General features: G+C 43.9%; 1 protein-coding gene across 1 annotated transcript in view; it reads right to left on the reverse strand.

The window, feature by feature from the left end:
- The window catches only part of DEK (DEK proto-oncogene), a 58357-nt gene extending 43854 nt beyond the window's left edge, over nt 1-14503 (reverse strand). The window contains exon 1 of the mRNA XM_073631135.1: nt 14368-14503. The gene's annotated coding sequence lies outside the window, so the exon portion shown is untranslated. The remainder of the gene's footprint in view (nt 1-14367) is intronic.
- Between the last annotated feature and the right edge of the window lie 1781 nt (nt 14504-16284).

Raw genomic sequence — 16284 nt, forward strand, 5'->3', positions numbered from 1 at the left:
CGGATTAGTGGCGCATTTCGGCCGCTAGCGGGGCGATTTTACCCCCCGCTAGCGGCCGAGAAAGGGTTAAAACCACCCGCAATGGCGGCGTTTTGCCGGCGGTAACCCAGCGCTGCCCCATTGATTTCAATGGGGAGCAGCGGTGGAGGAGCAGTAAACACACCGCAACTTCACCGCTCCAAAGAAGCTGCTGGCAGGACAGCTGCAGCTGTTTGAGGGCGGATTGCAGGCGCTGTTTTTAATGATATAGCGCCTGCAAAATGCCCTCGGTGTGAAAGGGGTCTAAATCAATCATTTTTAATGGCTCCCCACTACCTCCAGGTGCAGGGAGTGGTGATGGGGACATGTGCCCCATCGTACGCTAACCTGTACCTGGGGGAGTGGGAGCGGTCCCTCCTGGATGACGAGGACCTTGTCGAGTACACAAGCCACATATCCACGTGGCTTCGGTATATCGATACAGAATGGTAAAGATACCGCGCTGACAAAAACAGTGGCAAAAAAGCAGCAGCATACAGTGCAATCACACCAAAAATTAAAGAGATAAAGGAAGCTGTGCTAAAAAATTTAAATCCATAAATAAAATGACATCAAGGATAACAAATGTCCATTAGGATAAAACACCACCACAGTGGTGACGTCAGTACGTGCCACCACGCCCTCAGAGTAGGAGAACGGGCTCCGCTTATCTTGTGTATGTCGGCCGGCTTTCGTATGCGCAACTCTGCTGTTTTAACTGTGACTACGTTTTAAAATAAATGTTTAGACGCCGCCATCTTGGGGCCTACGGACGGACTCTCTGCCCTGTCCCTCTGGAGAGGTGGAGGGACAAATCAAACGGCCTGGCGGAGGATACAGCCTACGAGGGGCAGGCGGATTGCCCTATAGATGAAGAGGGATTACCTGGTTCAGTCCGGCGGTTGATCTAAGCAAGTCCCGTCCTACCATCCAGACGCGGACCGCGGCCTAGATTACGGACGCTATCCCGGGACACTGTAAGTGAGGCATCCCGCAAAACCTACCCCAACCGAGTCCCCAGGAGACTAAGGCCTACCTGTCCCTCCGTTCCCATACCCCCGGGGAGGTGCTGGAGACCCGGGGCGGCCGTGTGCACGTCCCCGGCGGCCGTCCCTTAGGATAGACCGCGGCTTCGGCCTACCTCTGGAAGCCGGCGGCCATATTGGGACTCCAATCTGCTCCCAGTAGCAATCACCCCACCCCTTAAGCTACACAGGCTCACACAGAGTGCTGGGGATTGTGAACACTGCCTCCTCTCTCCCAGTAAAATGATAGGGAGGAGGAGGGGAACAAATAAGGGGTTTTGAGGCCCCAGATGAAGCTTGTTACTATATATGAAAAGGATGCAGCTTAAATAATCTCAGGGTCCTAGCCTGCTCACCGAGACCTCCGTACAACAACAGTAGCTATACACAGAGTCGGAGGTAAGCCTGCAAGTTTGACCACTAAATCCTCTGCATACCTCATGGGCAAAGTCGGCCAACAGCAACAATACTACAAATCACTGATTACACCACGAGAAGAACCAAACATGGAACGTTTTGTTACCAGATCACAACCTATCTCCTCTAATCCTTCCGTAAACCCTTTTGCCCTGCTGGATCCATCTTTAGATTCAGAAGAAGCTACAAACCCCTCTCTAACCAACTCGCAGATACCGGCGCCCACTTTGCCATCCTCAAATGCGACTCTTACCCCTGAAATCCTGGATTCCAAGCTACAACTTTTACTTCAACAGATTACGTCCAATGTCTCGGCCGAGGTAAGCAAACTGGCTGCCGAACTGAGGGGGGAAATAACCCAAATTGGCGACCGCACAGACACTCTAGAGAACAAATTCGACGAAATGATAAATTACGTGCAAACGATTGAGGAAGAAAACCATACTTTACGCCTTTCTGTATCTCAACTACAAATACAACAGGAGGACTTGGAAAATAGAGAAAGAAGACAAAACCTTCGATTCAGAGGGATACCCGAGACAGTGGGTGACTCTGAACTCCGAGCCTACCTCCTAAGCCTTTTCAATTCTCTAGCCCCCTCAGTGGTAGATATAGATTGGCGCCTGGATAGGGCCCATCGGTCTTTAGGCCCAAAACCTCCGGCTGGAGCTAGGCCAAGAGATGTCGTGGTACGTTTTCATTTTTTTGAAAGTAAGGAAGCACTGACCATGGCGACTCGCAATAGATCCCAAATAATGTTCAAAGGTGCTAAATTGCAAATCTTCAGCGACCTCTCCCCCATCACCCTTGCTAAACGTAGGAACTTACGTCCCCTGACCTCACATCTGCAACAACTCAAGATTCCGTATTACTGGGGATTCCCTTTCCGTTTAACTGTATCCAAAGAGGGCACCCAATACTCGCTACGTGAATTGCAAGAAGCAGAAGCCTTCCTGAAAAATTTGGGGCTGCCCCCTCTCCCGGAAGAGGACATGATCCCACCGGCCGCACAAGTCCGTCTACCTCCGACTACTCCTACTCGCATCTGGACCCCTGTCCGGGGCAAATCTAAGAAGCATCTTTCCACCCCTCAACGTCTGCGATCTTCTAAACAACCCCCTTGAACTTCTCTGGATTCTCCTTTTTGGTTCTACTTTCTCAATTTTTTTTTTTTTTTTTTGTGCATTTCCGTTTCCTCTGGAGTTTTCTCTTTCTCTCCCGACGAAACGATGTTGCTGAACTGGTCCTACCGATTTTCGTTTGATCCTACCCCGTTTATCTTCGGGGGAAGATCCTTTCTCATCCCATGGGATGCATTCACAAAAGGTTTTGAAATTTTAAGTGTTCAACGTACCCGTTTTATTTGTTAACCTTGCTTTTTCTTTAAGGCTTTACAGGTTTTTGTTTTTTATTTTTACTCCTCTAATGAACGTTGTCCTACTTTGTTCTATTAGCAACCAATTACACAAGGTGAGCAGCAGACCCATCTCATCCCCTCAGACAGAGTCGCCAGATGGGAGTCCGTTCACCCCCCTACCAGGCCCTGGCTTGCATCCAGGGCTTCCTGAGAGATTCTTATCTCTCAGGTACACAGAGTTTTGAACTCTTTTTTGCTTTTTTGTTTTTCATTTAAATTTTTTTTTGTTGTTTTTCCTTTTTAATTTTTTCAACTATATCCACTGCTGTGTTCCACAGATTGAAATCCCATGGTCATTATTACCTCACTTTGAGAGAGATATACCTTGGTGTTTATGTCTTAATGGTTAGAGATGGGAGGTTGCTCACCATTACTAATACCCGTAAAATACATCATATGTATTTTCTTTCTTTAAATACTCTAATGTTTATAGTGTTAGCGGTGTTTATATCGATATCCCTACATAGACCACAAACATGGCTTTAAAAATTATGTCCTACAATGTAAAGGGATTGGGCTCCATTAGTAAGCGCTGGATGGCCCTGAAAGATTTCAGGGCCTCAGGCGCAGACGTGGTGATGATCCAGGAGACCCATTTTCGGTCAAGGGGATCGTTCAAGTTTGCCTCAAGGTTCTTCCCTACTTCATACCTTGCCTCTGACTCTACGGGCAGGGCAGGAGTGGCAATTTTGATCAGAAAAACATGTCCTATTAAAGTTCGGAAGTCCCATGCAGACCCTCACGGGAGATTTCTTGTTCTAGAGTGTGAGTACATGTCTACCTCCTTTACACTGGTTAATTTGTATGCCCCGAACACGGGCCAGATTGATTTCCTTGACAAACTCTTTGATACCCCCCAATATTGCTCACAACCTTTTATGATAGTTGGTGGGGATTTCAATCTGGTCATGTCACCCACTAGAGACAGACAAACACTTTTTAGTCCTACCCCATCTAAAAGAGTGTTGTCTCAGGCTAACGCCTTCCGTAAATGTATTAGGTCACATAGACTTTTCGACTCATGGAGGATAAAACACCCTTCTGCTAAACAATTTACGTTCTACTCATCAGCTCATAATATGTATTCCCGTCTAGATCATTTCTTTATTTCAGCCCCACTTATCCCTTATTTAGTTGATTCTGATATTTCTCCCATTACATGGTCAGCTCACGCACCCATTATGCTGGATTTAATGTTAACTCAGACCTATACCAAATCCTGTCATTGGCGTTTCAATGACCATCTCTTGCAGTCTGAAATCTCCCGCTCTACTCTAGCAAATAGCTTGAGTGAGTATTTCTTACTCAACACTGGATCTGTGTCTCGGATTTCCACACTGTGGGAAGCACATAAGGCTGTTTTCCGAGGCACATGTATTGCTGAAGGTTCTCGACTGAAGAGAGATAGAAATAACCTATTACAGTCCCTAATGTCTGCTCTGGTAACTGCTGAGCGGAGACTTTTGGGTAGTCCCACAGTGCCAAAACTTCGCAAAGTCATTCAACTTAGAGAACAAATTAGATCAACAAAACTTAAAACAGCTAGATCCATGTTATGGACGAAGCAAAAATTTTATGAATTCTCCAATAAACCTCACAGAATGCTAGTCAATAAGTTATGCCCTCGTCCATTTAACTCCTTGCCCGATTTTCTTATACGACCAGACGGTTCTAGAACTCATTGCCCTCGTGAGATGTCCAAAATTTTTGGCAACTTTTACAATAAATTATACAATTGCCTGAATCCGGAGAATCAATTTGAATTCACCCAGGAAAATTTTGAGTCTTTTTTTTCCAATATAAAACTACCGAAACTATCTACAACGGATTTAGAAAGCTTAAACGTAGCAGTTACAGCTGAAGAACTCTCTGCTATAATTAAAAATCTCCCATTACACAAAGCCCCTGGCCCGGACGGGTTGCCTTATTCATACTATAAATCTTTTATCGATTTTATCTCCTCACATGCTAGCTTTATATGCCTCCTTTCTCAAAGGTACTCCCCCTCATTCACAGTTCTCCCACTCTTTCATATCAGTTATTCCTAAACCTGGAAAGGATCCCTCTCTCCCGGATAACTATAGGCCCATAGCCCTCTTAAACTCGGACTACAAGATTTTTACTAAAATTCTTGCTACCAGACTTTCTGTATTCATCCCCAAACTGATACACAGGGATCAGGTAGGTTTCGTCCTTGGGAGACATGCGGGAGATAACACCCGGCGTACAATAGATCTGATAGACCTCTTGGACAGAACCTCCCGACCGGCACTGATCCTGAGTTTAGACGCACAAAAAGCTTTTGACAGGCTAAGCTGGCCCTACATGTTTGCCACCCTAAAGATATATGGTTTTGTTGGCCCTTTTTTAACAGCCCTAGAAGCCTTATATTCCAACGTCTCTGCGCAGGTACAAATGTCGTCTTTCCGGTCTCCTGGCTTTCCCATGACAAACGGAACTCGACAGGGTTGCCCCCTCTCGCCATTGCTTTTTATTCTATGCCTAGAACCCCTGGCTGAGTATATTCGGGTTCACCCGGATGTCAGTGGGGTAGTGATGAGACAGGGGGAATATAAATTATCGTTATTTGCAGACGACATTTTGCTTACAATCACTAACCCGCTAATATCCCTTCCCTCACTGCATAAAGTACTGAACTCTTTTAGTGCTATTTCCGGGTACAAAATCAACACTTCCAAAACTGAAGCCCTTCCTATACACATTCCATCGCCATTATTATCTCAACTTAAAGAATCTTTCCCTTATAAATGGTGTAACACCTCTCTTAAATATCTAGGTGTATTACTTACCCCTTCTTACACCTCCCTATATGATACAAACTTCCCGCCCCTAATACTAGATATTAATAAATCTCTGTCGAACTGGACCAAATACCCCCTATCTCTATTAGGCAGAATTAATGTTTTGAAAATGTCTATACTGCCTAGATTACTTTATTATTTTGAAACCCTTCCAGTAGCTGTACCTGCCACACAATTAAAAGCACTTCACAGAACTTTTCTGAAGTTTATATGGAATGGCGGAGCGCACCGTATAGCAAGCTCAGTGTTGTTTGCCATTAGATCCAGAGGAGGCTTAGGAGCTCCTGATATCACTAAATATTATTATGCTACACACCTGAGGGCCATTACCTCATGGTCTTCCTTACATGCACCAAACCAATGGTCTGCTATTGAAAAGGGAGTACTTTACCCGGTCCACCCGGGATCCTTGGTATGGGGCGCTCCCCCTGCTCTGGATCCTATATATAAACGTCAATGTACTGGACCAATGATACTGACTCTAAATATATGGCGTAACTGCCTTAAACGCTTTTCCCTTATGTCACCCTGCTCCCCTCTTATAAACGTATTATTTAACCCTCTCATTCCGGATAGTATGTCCTTGGGCAGGATATTCCCATGGGTGAACGCTCACCTCTTTCAGCTCAGAAACCTTGTACATCCCATAACAAGGAAACTACATACCTTTAACACTTTAAGTGAGAAATTTGACCTTACACCACATCTCTTCCACTTCTATATGCAAATTAAACATTTCTTTCATTCTAAATCACCATCCCTAATTCTAGATAAACCAACTACTTTTGAATATCTATGTTCCCAAGGCCCCCATCAATTACATTTAATTTCCTGTATATATAGTATCCTCCATGAGTCGTCTCCCGTCACAGAGACATTACATTTTTATATGCGCAAGTGGTCCCATCTAGTGGGCCGCCCTGTTACAATACAGATGTGGGATAGAATCTGGTCCTCTACATTTAAATCTTCCAAATGTGTCACCCAGAGAGAGACAACCATTAAAATTCTCATGTTCTGGTACAGAACACCCGATGTAATTCATAAGTATGACCCTTCAGTCTCGCAACATTGTTGGCGATGTGGAACTGAAATAGGCTCACTGTTCCACATTTTTTGGCAGTGCTCCTTGATTCAACCTTTTTGGGGTGATGTACATCCTCTTATACAAAAGGTGACGGGGGTGTCCCTTCCGGTAGATCCCTTGACCTATCTATTGGGCCTACCTCCATCAGGGATACCTAAAAAGACAAGCAAATTAATATCCTACATTTTACTAGCCGCCAGAAGACTTATTCCGTTATTCTGGCTATCCAGTACTCCTCCCCCACGGTCCAGATTACTACTCTTGGTGGCTGAGATTCGGACAATGGAGTTTTTGACAGCCTCGGTACACGATTGTGTTTCCAAGTTCACTGAAATATGGGAGCCGTGGGATCTTTCGGAGTATGGGACCCCCATGACACCAGGCTCACCCTAATCTTAAGTCAACTCTATACTACCTCTGCATATGGCCTGAACTGATCTCAAGGATCCAGACTCCCTCCAATATTACGCTTACTCTCACACCATGGGGAATTGACCTAATATATCTATGTGTCTTGTTACTGTGAACACTTTTTGTCACCTATATTTGTTACTTTATACTTTGTTTTTCTTCTTTCTATAATGATTACTGTATAATGCACATGCATTGACAATGTAATGCTCGTTTTGCTAAAACTTTGTACTTAATTTTTGAAAATCAATAAAAATACAATTATAAAAAAAAAAAAATAAATGTTTAGAAGATATCACACTATGGCCAGTCTTTTCTTCTGAGCACCTGGGTTTCCCATTTGAATATGTGTATACCGCGAGTGAGCATTGGAGATTTACCCCCCGCCATCCAAACACCGGGATCGTTAGCAAGCTTAAAGGCCTTGGCTGGGCTAAAGCCACTTGCCTTCCTAAGCTTGCCGTCTGGTAAGCTGCATTAACAGCTACGGTGGATGGGCACATTAATTTATAGGCACACTGTGGTGGTGTTTTATGCTCCTAATGGACATTTGTTATCCTTGATGTCGTTTATTATGGATTTTAATTTTTTAGCGCAGCTTTCTTTATCTCTTTGGTATATTGATGTTGTCTTTGTCATCTGGGAGGGGACCACAGACACTCTTGTGGAGTTTTTTGATCGGATCAAAATAAACACAATTTGAAATTTACTATGTCACATGACCATGATACCATCACTTTCTTGGATGTTCAAGTAAAATGGGACTCAGAAGGAAAATTACACAGTACACTGTTTTGCAAAAGCACTGCGGGAAATACAGTCCTGCATGTGGACAGTTTCCATCCAGTACCATTGAAAAACTCCATTCCATATAGGCAATATTTGCATCTTTGCAGAAACTGCTCAACTGATGCTTTGTTTAATGAAGGAGCCACTAAACTTCAAATTAGATTGATGGCAGTAGGTTATAGTAGATCATGTCTACGTAAGGCGTATAATCAAACTAGAGGGAAAACGCGATTTGAACTGCTGTTCAAACAAAAACCTAAAAAGATTTCTGATTTCGATACCAGGGTAATTATGTGGTACGCTAGACAACATGAAGAAGTTAGAAAAATAGTCAAAAAACATTACGAGAGTAAATTCATTTGTGACAATCTCGCCTTCAATAACATACAAACGAGCAACATCTTTAAAGAACAAACTCGTTCAGAGTGAGTTCAGAAGTGAACTACGTAAAACACTGTCCAATTTTTGGTTCTTTTCCATGTGGACATTGCTCCTTTTGCCCTTTCATACGAAGATAAAAAAATCTCCCGTCTCCCTAATGGTGAAATTTTTAAATCCTCACATTTCACGAGCTGTCAAACTCGGAAAAGGCATGTAAATGCGGTGCATTCTATATTGGCAAGACCAAGCAGGAGTTTCAATGTAGGGCTGAAACAACTAATCGATTAATCGACAACTAATCGATTATGAAATTAATCGATTACTATTTTCATAATCGATTAATCGGCCAGTAACATAATGGGGTTAAAAAAAAACTAAAATGAGCCCTTTATAGTACAAAAAGAGCAAATCGCTACTGTAAATATTACTTTCACAGGTCTACAATAAAAAAAAAAAAAAAAAATGAAATTACAGTAGTGATTATCTGCTTTTTTTGTACTATAAAAGGGCTAATTTTCGTTTTTTTAACCCCATTTAATAAATGGGGTTAAAAATGTTTAATGTTACTAAACGTAAAAGCAAACTGCATAGGTGTCTACCGAGCCTTATGCTGGCCACACGGATCAATTTTCAGACGAAAAATCTTTGTACATTCACTGAATGAAAGAATGTTGTTTGAAATTCTCACTTGTTTTTAACATTCTGTTTTTAAAATGAATGTAATTTCTGAACGAAAACCACATCCACTGTCTGAAAATTCCTTTGACCGAGAAGTTTTCTATTTCTAAATTTTCCCATCACTGTGGTTGAAAACGAACATCGTTTTGACCCCACTAACGATTAGAAAATCGAACAAACGTTCTTAAAATGACATTTTTTTTTTTTTGAAGGAAGACATTGTTTTTTAATAAAAAAATGTGATCTCTGAGTCTGATATTTACCAGATTCACCCTTTAATAGTATATACAGTATATCTCTTCTAATAGTATATACAGTATATTTCTTCTGTCTGTTTTTCTCAGAGTGGATTCAATATTTTGCTCCCTTAACCATATAGTTGGTTATTTATATTTACCACTGCACAGAGATATTTAAGAATAAATTGCCTTTTTTTAAAACTTTGCATAATAACTAAATTATACACCACACTCTTTTTTAAGGTTATTAACCAATTAATCGACACAATAATCGGCCAACTAATCGATTATGAAAATAATCGTTAGTTGCAGCCCTATTTCAATGCCGTATATATCAACATGTATATAACATTGAGATTGGAAAGCGCCATCTCCCAGTAGGAAGACACATTGTAGTGGAACATAACTATAAAGTACCCAAAGTTTCATTCATGACATTGGATCAAATTCACATTCCTGATCGAGGAGGTGAGTGGAATAAGACCCTACTCCAGCTCAAGCAAAGGTGGATCTTATGAATATAACTCATTAACTGTCTAAGTATAGGTATTTTGCTTGTTTCGGTACAATGTTATTATGAAACACATACTTGAATAATGCCTAAGCACAGTGAAAAGTTTGATTTAAAGTGCTTTTGTTTTTCCTTTTTTTTTGTCTTTCAAATTCCTGTGCTTTCTGGTTGTCCAGCTCGGGTTGTGGGGCTCACTGCCCATGTGACTTCACGGTAGGGGGGAGAGGGCCGTCCATCGCCCCACACATGCTCCACAGACGGGTGGAACTTATCTTTCCGCCCGCAAGATGGAGCCATTCCCCTGCCAGAAGCGTCCTGGATCTCTTCCGGACTTTTAAGATTGCGTGCGCGTGACGTCATTATGTCCTGCTGTTGCAACAGAAGTGACGTCGGTGGTCGGGGCTTCTGGCCTTCCGGAACACCGAAGGAGCCACGCGCACCACCATGCGGTATGTGTGTACGGAAATGGGGGTGGGAGGATTCCTCTGTCACCTGCAGCCAATTGTGCCTAAATTGGCACAGTTATAAAAAATCCAAACAACTGAGGCTCCATCATTGATCCTCAGTGTTTGGAGGAGAAGGTCGGCATACACATCATATGCACCAATATCGCTATACAGGTTAGTCTTTGTACCATATATGTAGCTCCCAGTTACTACTGGTGCATACTTATACCAAATTTTTTTGGTCTGGTTATATCTGATAGCCATAATTATTTAATTTATTACCCTTTCTGATTTTTATACACGTTTTAAATTTTTCGAACGGATATGTCCTATACTTACTGGGCCTCTATATGGCCGCATAGGGATCATTATGTATTGGCCGTTGAAATCCCAATCCTAAAAAAGGTATAATATATTGATTTTTTTTAATGATACATAGCTATATTGGAACATATTAAGTATAGCGGTAGGATTTGTTTGGAATTTTCTAAGATTTACCACATTCACCTTTTCACACTTATATCACTTTTAATATAATGCTTCTTTGAGCACTTATTTTTGAATAGGCCCTTTCCTCCCAGTTTTTTATGGCCCTTACACTAAGCATTTACATAACACTCATCCATCGCCTTCATTTACCTACTTCTCAGGTTCATATTTTATTTTCATCCTCTCACATCGATTGTTGTTTTGTTATTTACTTACAAGAATCACTCCCTTTTTAAAATTGTATTTTTGATTATTTTGTAGCTTACACTCACTCATATTTCCTCTTTTTATTATAAGTCGTACTGTCCCACATGTTCACTATCTCATATTCATATCTATATCTCACACCATATTTTAGTAATTGAGCAATACTTGTTAAATTATCTAGTATAAAAACACTTTTTTTTTTTTTTATTTGTTTTTTTACACCTGCGATAATATACTACAGATTTTTAATCAACATAAAAAAAAATCATGACTTATTTTTAGTCCATAATATAAGTGTATTGAGACTCATTTGACATTTATCGGGAGCTTTGCTGCAGGCGTCTGGATTTTCCTCTATCCCCATTCTTCATTGGTTGCATTTAGCGTGACTCCTTGTTAGTCATATGGGAGTGAGCCTCTCCCTTGGAGCGTGTGACACGAACGCAGGGGATCACTGATTGACTTTTTAAAGGAACCCTGGTCAGGAGAATGTCCATGTGCACCTTTCGTTGGTAACTATGCCATTTCACAATTTCTCCTTGTGAATACGAGGGATTTTGTTTGTTGAAATGTATATTGTCGATACACAAACAATGTTTGTATACTTTTTGACAGCAAATTAATCCCCTGAGGAAGACTTTGACCACGCACATTGAAACGCGTTGGTAATTTGCACATCAGACAAATAATAATATGCACTGTTGTATGGTTATATCATTGTAGAATTGAATGGTGGTATACATATCTGACCAGAGCTCATATTTTAAACGTTTGTGTTGTTGCTACTTTTTCAATAAATAAAACTTTTTGAAAAGTACCGGTAATTTTGCTGCGGAAAAACCCCACCGGGGGAGTCCTTTCCATATTGTCACCCAGCAATTGTATCACTCACATTCATGTGTCCTTCCCATACTATACGATTGCAATCACTTTAATTTCATTGGCAATCAGAAGCCATTGGAGGGATTAACATAGTTCAGATATCAGCAAACTAGGTGATTCTTTCATTGTCGTAGCAGAACATGCTGTTTTAGCTATTTGTATTGCCATAGTGTATTACTTGTGCTTGTCACCGCTACATCATATGATTTTAATAAACCTACATAGTTCTATTACAGAGTGCTCTTAGAGCATCTTTCATTTTTTTTTTTTATCTGGGACTGCTGTAACTTCACAACACTGCCACATTGGGAACCATTACCTGCTGCACTTTATTGCTGGATCGTTATTCCATGGTGCTGGATTGGGAATCCCCACAGCTGTATTGGAGTGTTTTTTTTTATCCCTCAGTGGATACATGCGTTTATGACCTCCTATCATAAGAGGTCCACCTGATCCGGTAAGCGCGTCTGTGGTGGAGGACATCGTCACCAATTTCCACAGGAGATTTTGTTTCCTTTTCCACCACGAGGGATCTACTTTCTCTGTGTTTTGGACATTAGTCCCTTCATTTTGCTATGAACTTTCTCTTTCTCAACATTTTTGATTCAAAGTGTTCATCTACTTTAAATGTTGGGAGGTTAGTGTATGGTAGTAAACATGTTTTCCCATTCACAGCACCTGCCTGTGCACAGAAAATCAATCAGGAGTGGTATTCCCTGGAGTAATGACAGCTCCCCAGGCATCCAGAGGCGGGAAATCCAATGTTATCTCCAGGCTGCACCTGATACTGCCTGACAAGTGACACACACACACTGCACACCGCCCTTTGATAAAAACTAGATTCCCCAGAGCAGCCAATCATTACCCACTCTGCTCAAATCAGACCAGAACAACATGGAGGATTCTGATTGGAGGGGAGTGCTGGGTCACGCAAATAAGAAGGATTCTCTGGTGAAGGATTCTATTTTTATGGCTCTGTAGCCATTGTGGTGGTGGGGGGGGGTGTGTGTGGAGGAGGGGGGGATATCTGGATCATTGGGGGATCTGGATCATATTGGGGGGGGGATCTGGATCATATTGGGGGGGGGGGGGGATCTGGATCATATTGGGGGGGGGGGGATCTGGATCATATTGGGGGGGGGGGATCTGGATCATATTGGGGGGGGGGGGGATCTGGATCATATTGGGGGGGGGGGATCTGGATCATATTGGGGGGGGGGGATCTGGATCATATTGGGGGGGGGGGATCTGGATCATATTGGGGGGGGGGGATCTGGATCATATTGGGGGGGGGGGATCTGGATCATATTGGGGGGGGGATCTGGATCATATTGGGGGGGGGGGGATCTGGATCATATTGGGGGGGGGGGATCTGGATCATATTGGGGGGGGGATCTGGATCATATTGGGGGGGGGGATCTGGATCATATTGGGGGGGGGGGGGGATCTGGATCATATTGGGGGGGGGGGGATCTGGATCATATTGGGGGGGGGATCTGGATCATATTGGGGGGGGGGGATCTGGATCATATTGGGGGGGGGGGGATCTGGATCATATTGGGGGGGGGGGATCTGGATCATATTGGGGGGGGGGGATCTGGATCATATTGGGGGGGGGGGATCTGGATCATATTGGGGGGGGGGGATCTGGATCATATTGGGGGGGGGGGGGATCTGGATCATATTGGGGGGGGGGGGATCTGGATCATATTGGGGGGGGGGATCTGGATCATATTGGGGGGGGGGGATCTGGATCATATTGGGGGGGGGGGATCTGGATCATATTGGGGGGGGGGATCTGGATCATATTGGGGGGGGGGATCTGGATCATATTGGGGGGGGGGGGGGGGAATCTGGATCATATTGGGGGGGGGGGGAATCTGGATCATATTGGGGGGGGGAATCTGGATCATATTGGGGGGGGGGAATCTGGATCATATTGGGGGGGGGAATCTGGATCATATTGGGGGGGGGAATCTGGATCATATTGGGGGGGGGGAATCTGGATCATATTGGGGGGGGGGAATCTGGATCATATTGGGGGGGGGGGAATCTGGATCATATTGGGGGGGGGGGGGGAATCTGGATCATATTGGGGGGGGGAATCTGGATCATATTGGGGGGGGGGAATCTGGATCATATTGGGGGGGGGAATCTGGATCATATTGGGGGGGGGGGAATCTGGATCATATTGGGGGGGGGGGAATCTGGATCATATTGGGGGGGGATCTGGATCATATTGGGGGGGGGATCTGGATCATATTGGGGGGGGATCTGGATCAAATTGGGGGGGATCTGGATCAAATTGGGGGGGGGGATCTGGATCATATTGGGGGGGGGGGATCTGGATCATATTGGGGGGGGGGGGGGGATTTGTATAGGAGCTTCCAGAATGGAATGACAACACACCTGTGTATATATAGCTATGGGCACAGCACTGACAAGCAGCACACACCGATCCATACTGGGATAGGATAGACACACACGTCTGTAGGGCTCTCTCTCTCCACACATACATAACACAGATGACAGAATGGCGCCCACTCACCTGTGTGCTCGGCCCGGCGGCGGAGATGGCGCAGCGGGAAGATGTCTAGACAAGTCTCAGTCACACTTGGAGGCGCAGAAGACCGGCTACAGGAAGTGCCCCGGTCACCGCTTGAACGACAAAGATACCCCGGTCCGGGAGAAGAGCTCACCGAGCGCCGCTGCTATTTTATTTATTTATTTTTATTTAAAATGGCGGTGTCCGGGCAAAGCGGGAAAACGGCGACCAACCACAAGAGCAGAGGAGGTGCCGGGGGAGGGCGGGAGCGCAGCCTGTTGGGAAAGGCACAAAGGGGCGTGAACGAGACACGCCCCCCCATACAGGCCGGAAGGGGAGGGAAAGGGCGCTCGGTGTTTGTTACACATGCGGGAGGCGGCGTGGCTTGATTCATAGGACTAGGGTTACATAATAGTTGTCACTGGTCCCGTCCGCAGGAAGAAGAGGGGGAGAATGGCGCCACAATGTCTGTTATTAGTTCTTTCTATTCTGCCTGGGGCGTATTTCCGGTCAGCGGCTTCAACTTATAATATCACAGACCGCGATATTCTGTGAGGAAAAGCCGGAAGTAAGGAAGAGTTCTGCGTCGAAATACTGTACTGACTGGAAAAGTTGTCTTTGGCTTCGTACTGTCAGTCATTGACCTATAGAACAAACATGAGCTAGCCGGTGTTTGATCAGATTAGGCGACCCGTCAGAATGTGTAATGGAAGTGACGTTCTGTCGCCGCCATCTTGCTACACCGCACTCAGTAAGGAAACACTGATAAGGGGGAAAGGTGACATCTTGTTACACCCACCGTCGTTTTGCATTGTACACTTATTTTTAACAGTAAAGTGAGTTTAGATGTTGAAATACAGTGCTAGACCTACGTGTGAATGTTTAGATGTTGAATTTAAAAAAAAAAAAAAAAAACTAACTTCTGTCAGATTAGCAAACCTGTGAGATCTGGTTTGCTGCAGCTTTGAAAATTCAACATGTTAGACCCCTTTCACACCGACGGCGTTTTGCAGGCGCTATAGCGTTAAAAATAGCGACTGCAGTCCACCCTCAAACAGCTGCTCCATTGTCTCCAGCATGAAAGCCTGAGGGCTTTCACACTGGAGCAGTGCGCTGGCAGGACATCAGGAAAAGTCCTGCCAGCAGCTTCTTTGGAGCAGTGTGTTTACCGCTGCTCCCCATTGAAATCAATGGGGCAGCGCTGGGAAAACACAGCTATTGCTGGTGGTTTTAACCCTCTCTCGGCCACTAGTGGGGGGTCAAAGCGCCCCGCTAGCGGCCGAAATGCGCCGCTAATCCGACGGTAAAACGCTGCCAAAAATAGTTGCATTTGCATTTAGAAACGTTTGAAAAATTTTTTTTTCAAAATTAACCAAAAATGAAAAACGCCTATAAACGAAGCGCACCTAAACGCCGGTACCACGCTTAGCGGCGTTTGGCGTCTGATTTTTTTTTTTGCCTGCGAAGAAAAGCCTCTAAGGGCAACTGCCTAAAAAACAACATTAAACAAACCTATGTACATGTACACATAAGATAACATTGGATGAGTTCAGGGGGAGCTGAAAAAAGCAACCAACTGCCTCTGAATGTTCGTTTACCAGCAGCAGTGTACATGAGGCCTAACTAGTCACATAGAGTTGTAAATACTGTATTTCACTATATAAACTCACTTTACTGTTAAAAATAAGTGTAAAATGCAGAACTCCAGCAGTGGGTCTAACAAGATGTCTGCTTTCCCCCTTTTCATTGTATCCTTACTATGGAGAAGTGCGGGGTGTAGCAAGATGTCGGCAATGGAACGTCACTTCTGTTACACATTCTGATGGGTCGCCAAATCTGACAAAATACTGGTGTTCTGTCAAATTCTCCAACCCATCAGAAACTACAACTACTTAACTTACAGTTTCTTTAACCACTAAG

The sequence above is a fragment of the Aquarana catesbeiana genome, linkage group LG05, assembly GCF_042186555.1.
Source record: "Aquarana catesbeiana isolate 2022-GZ linkage group LG05, ASM4218655v1, whole genome shotgun sequence".
Classification (NCBI taxonomy): Eukaryota; Metazoa; Chordata; class Amphibia; order Anura; family Ranidae; genus Aquarana; species Aquarana catesbeiana.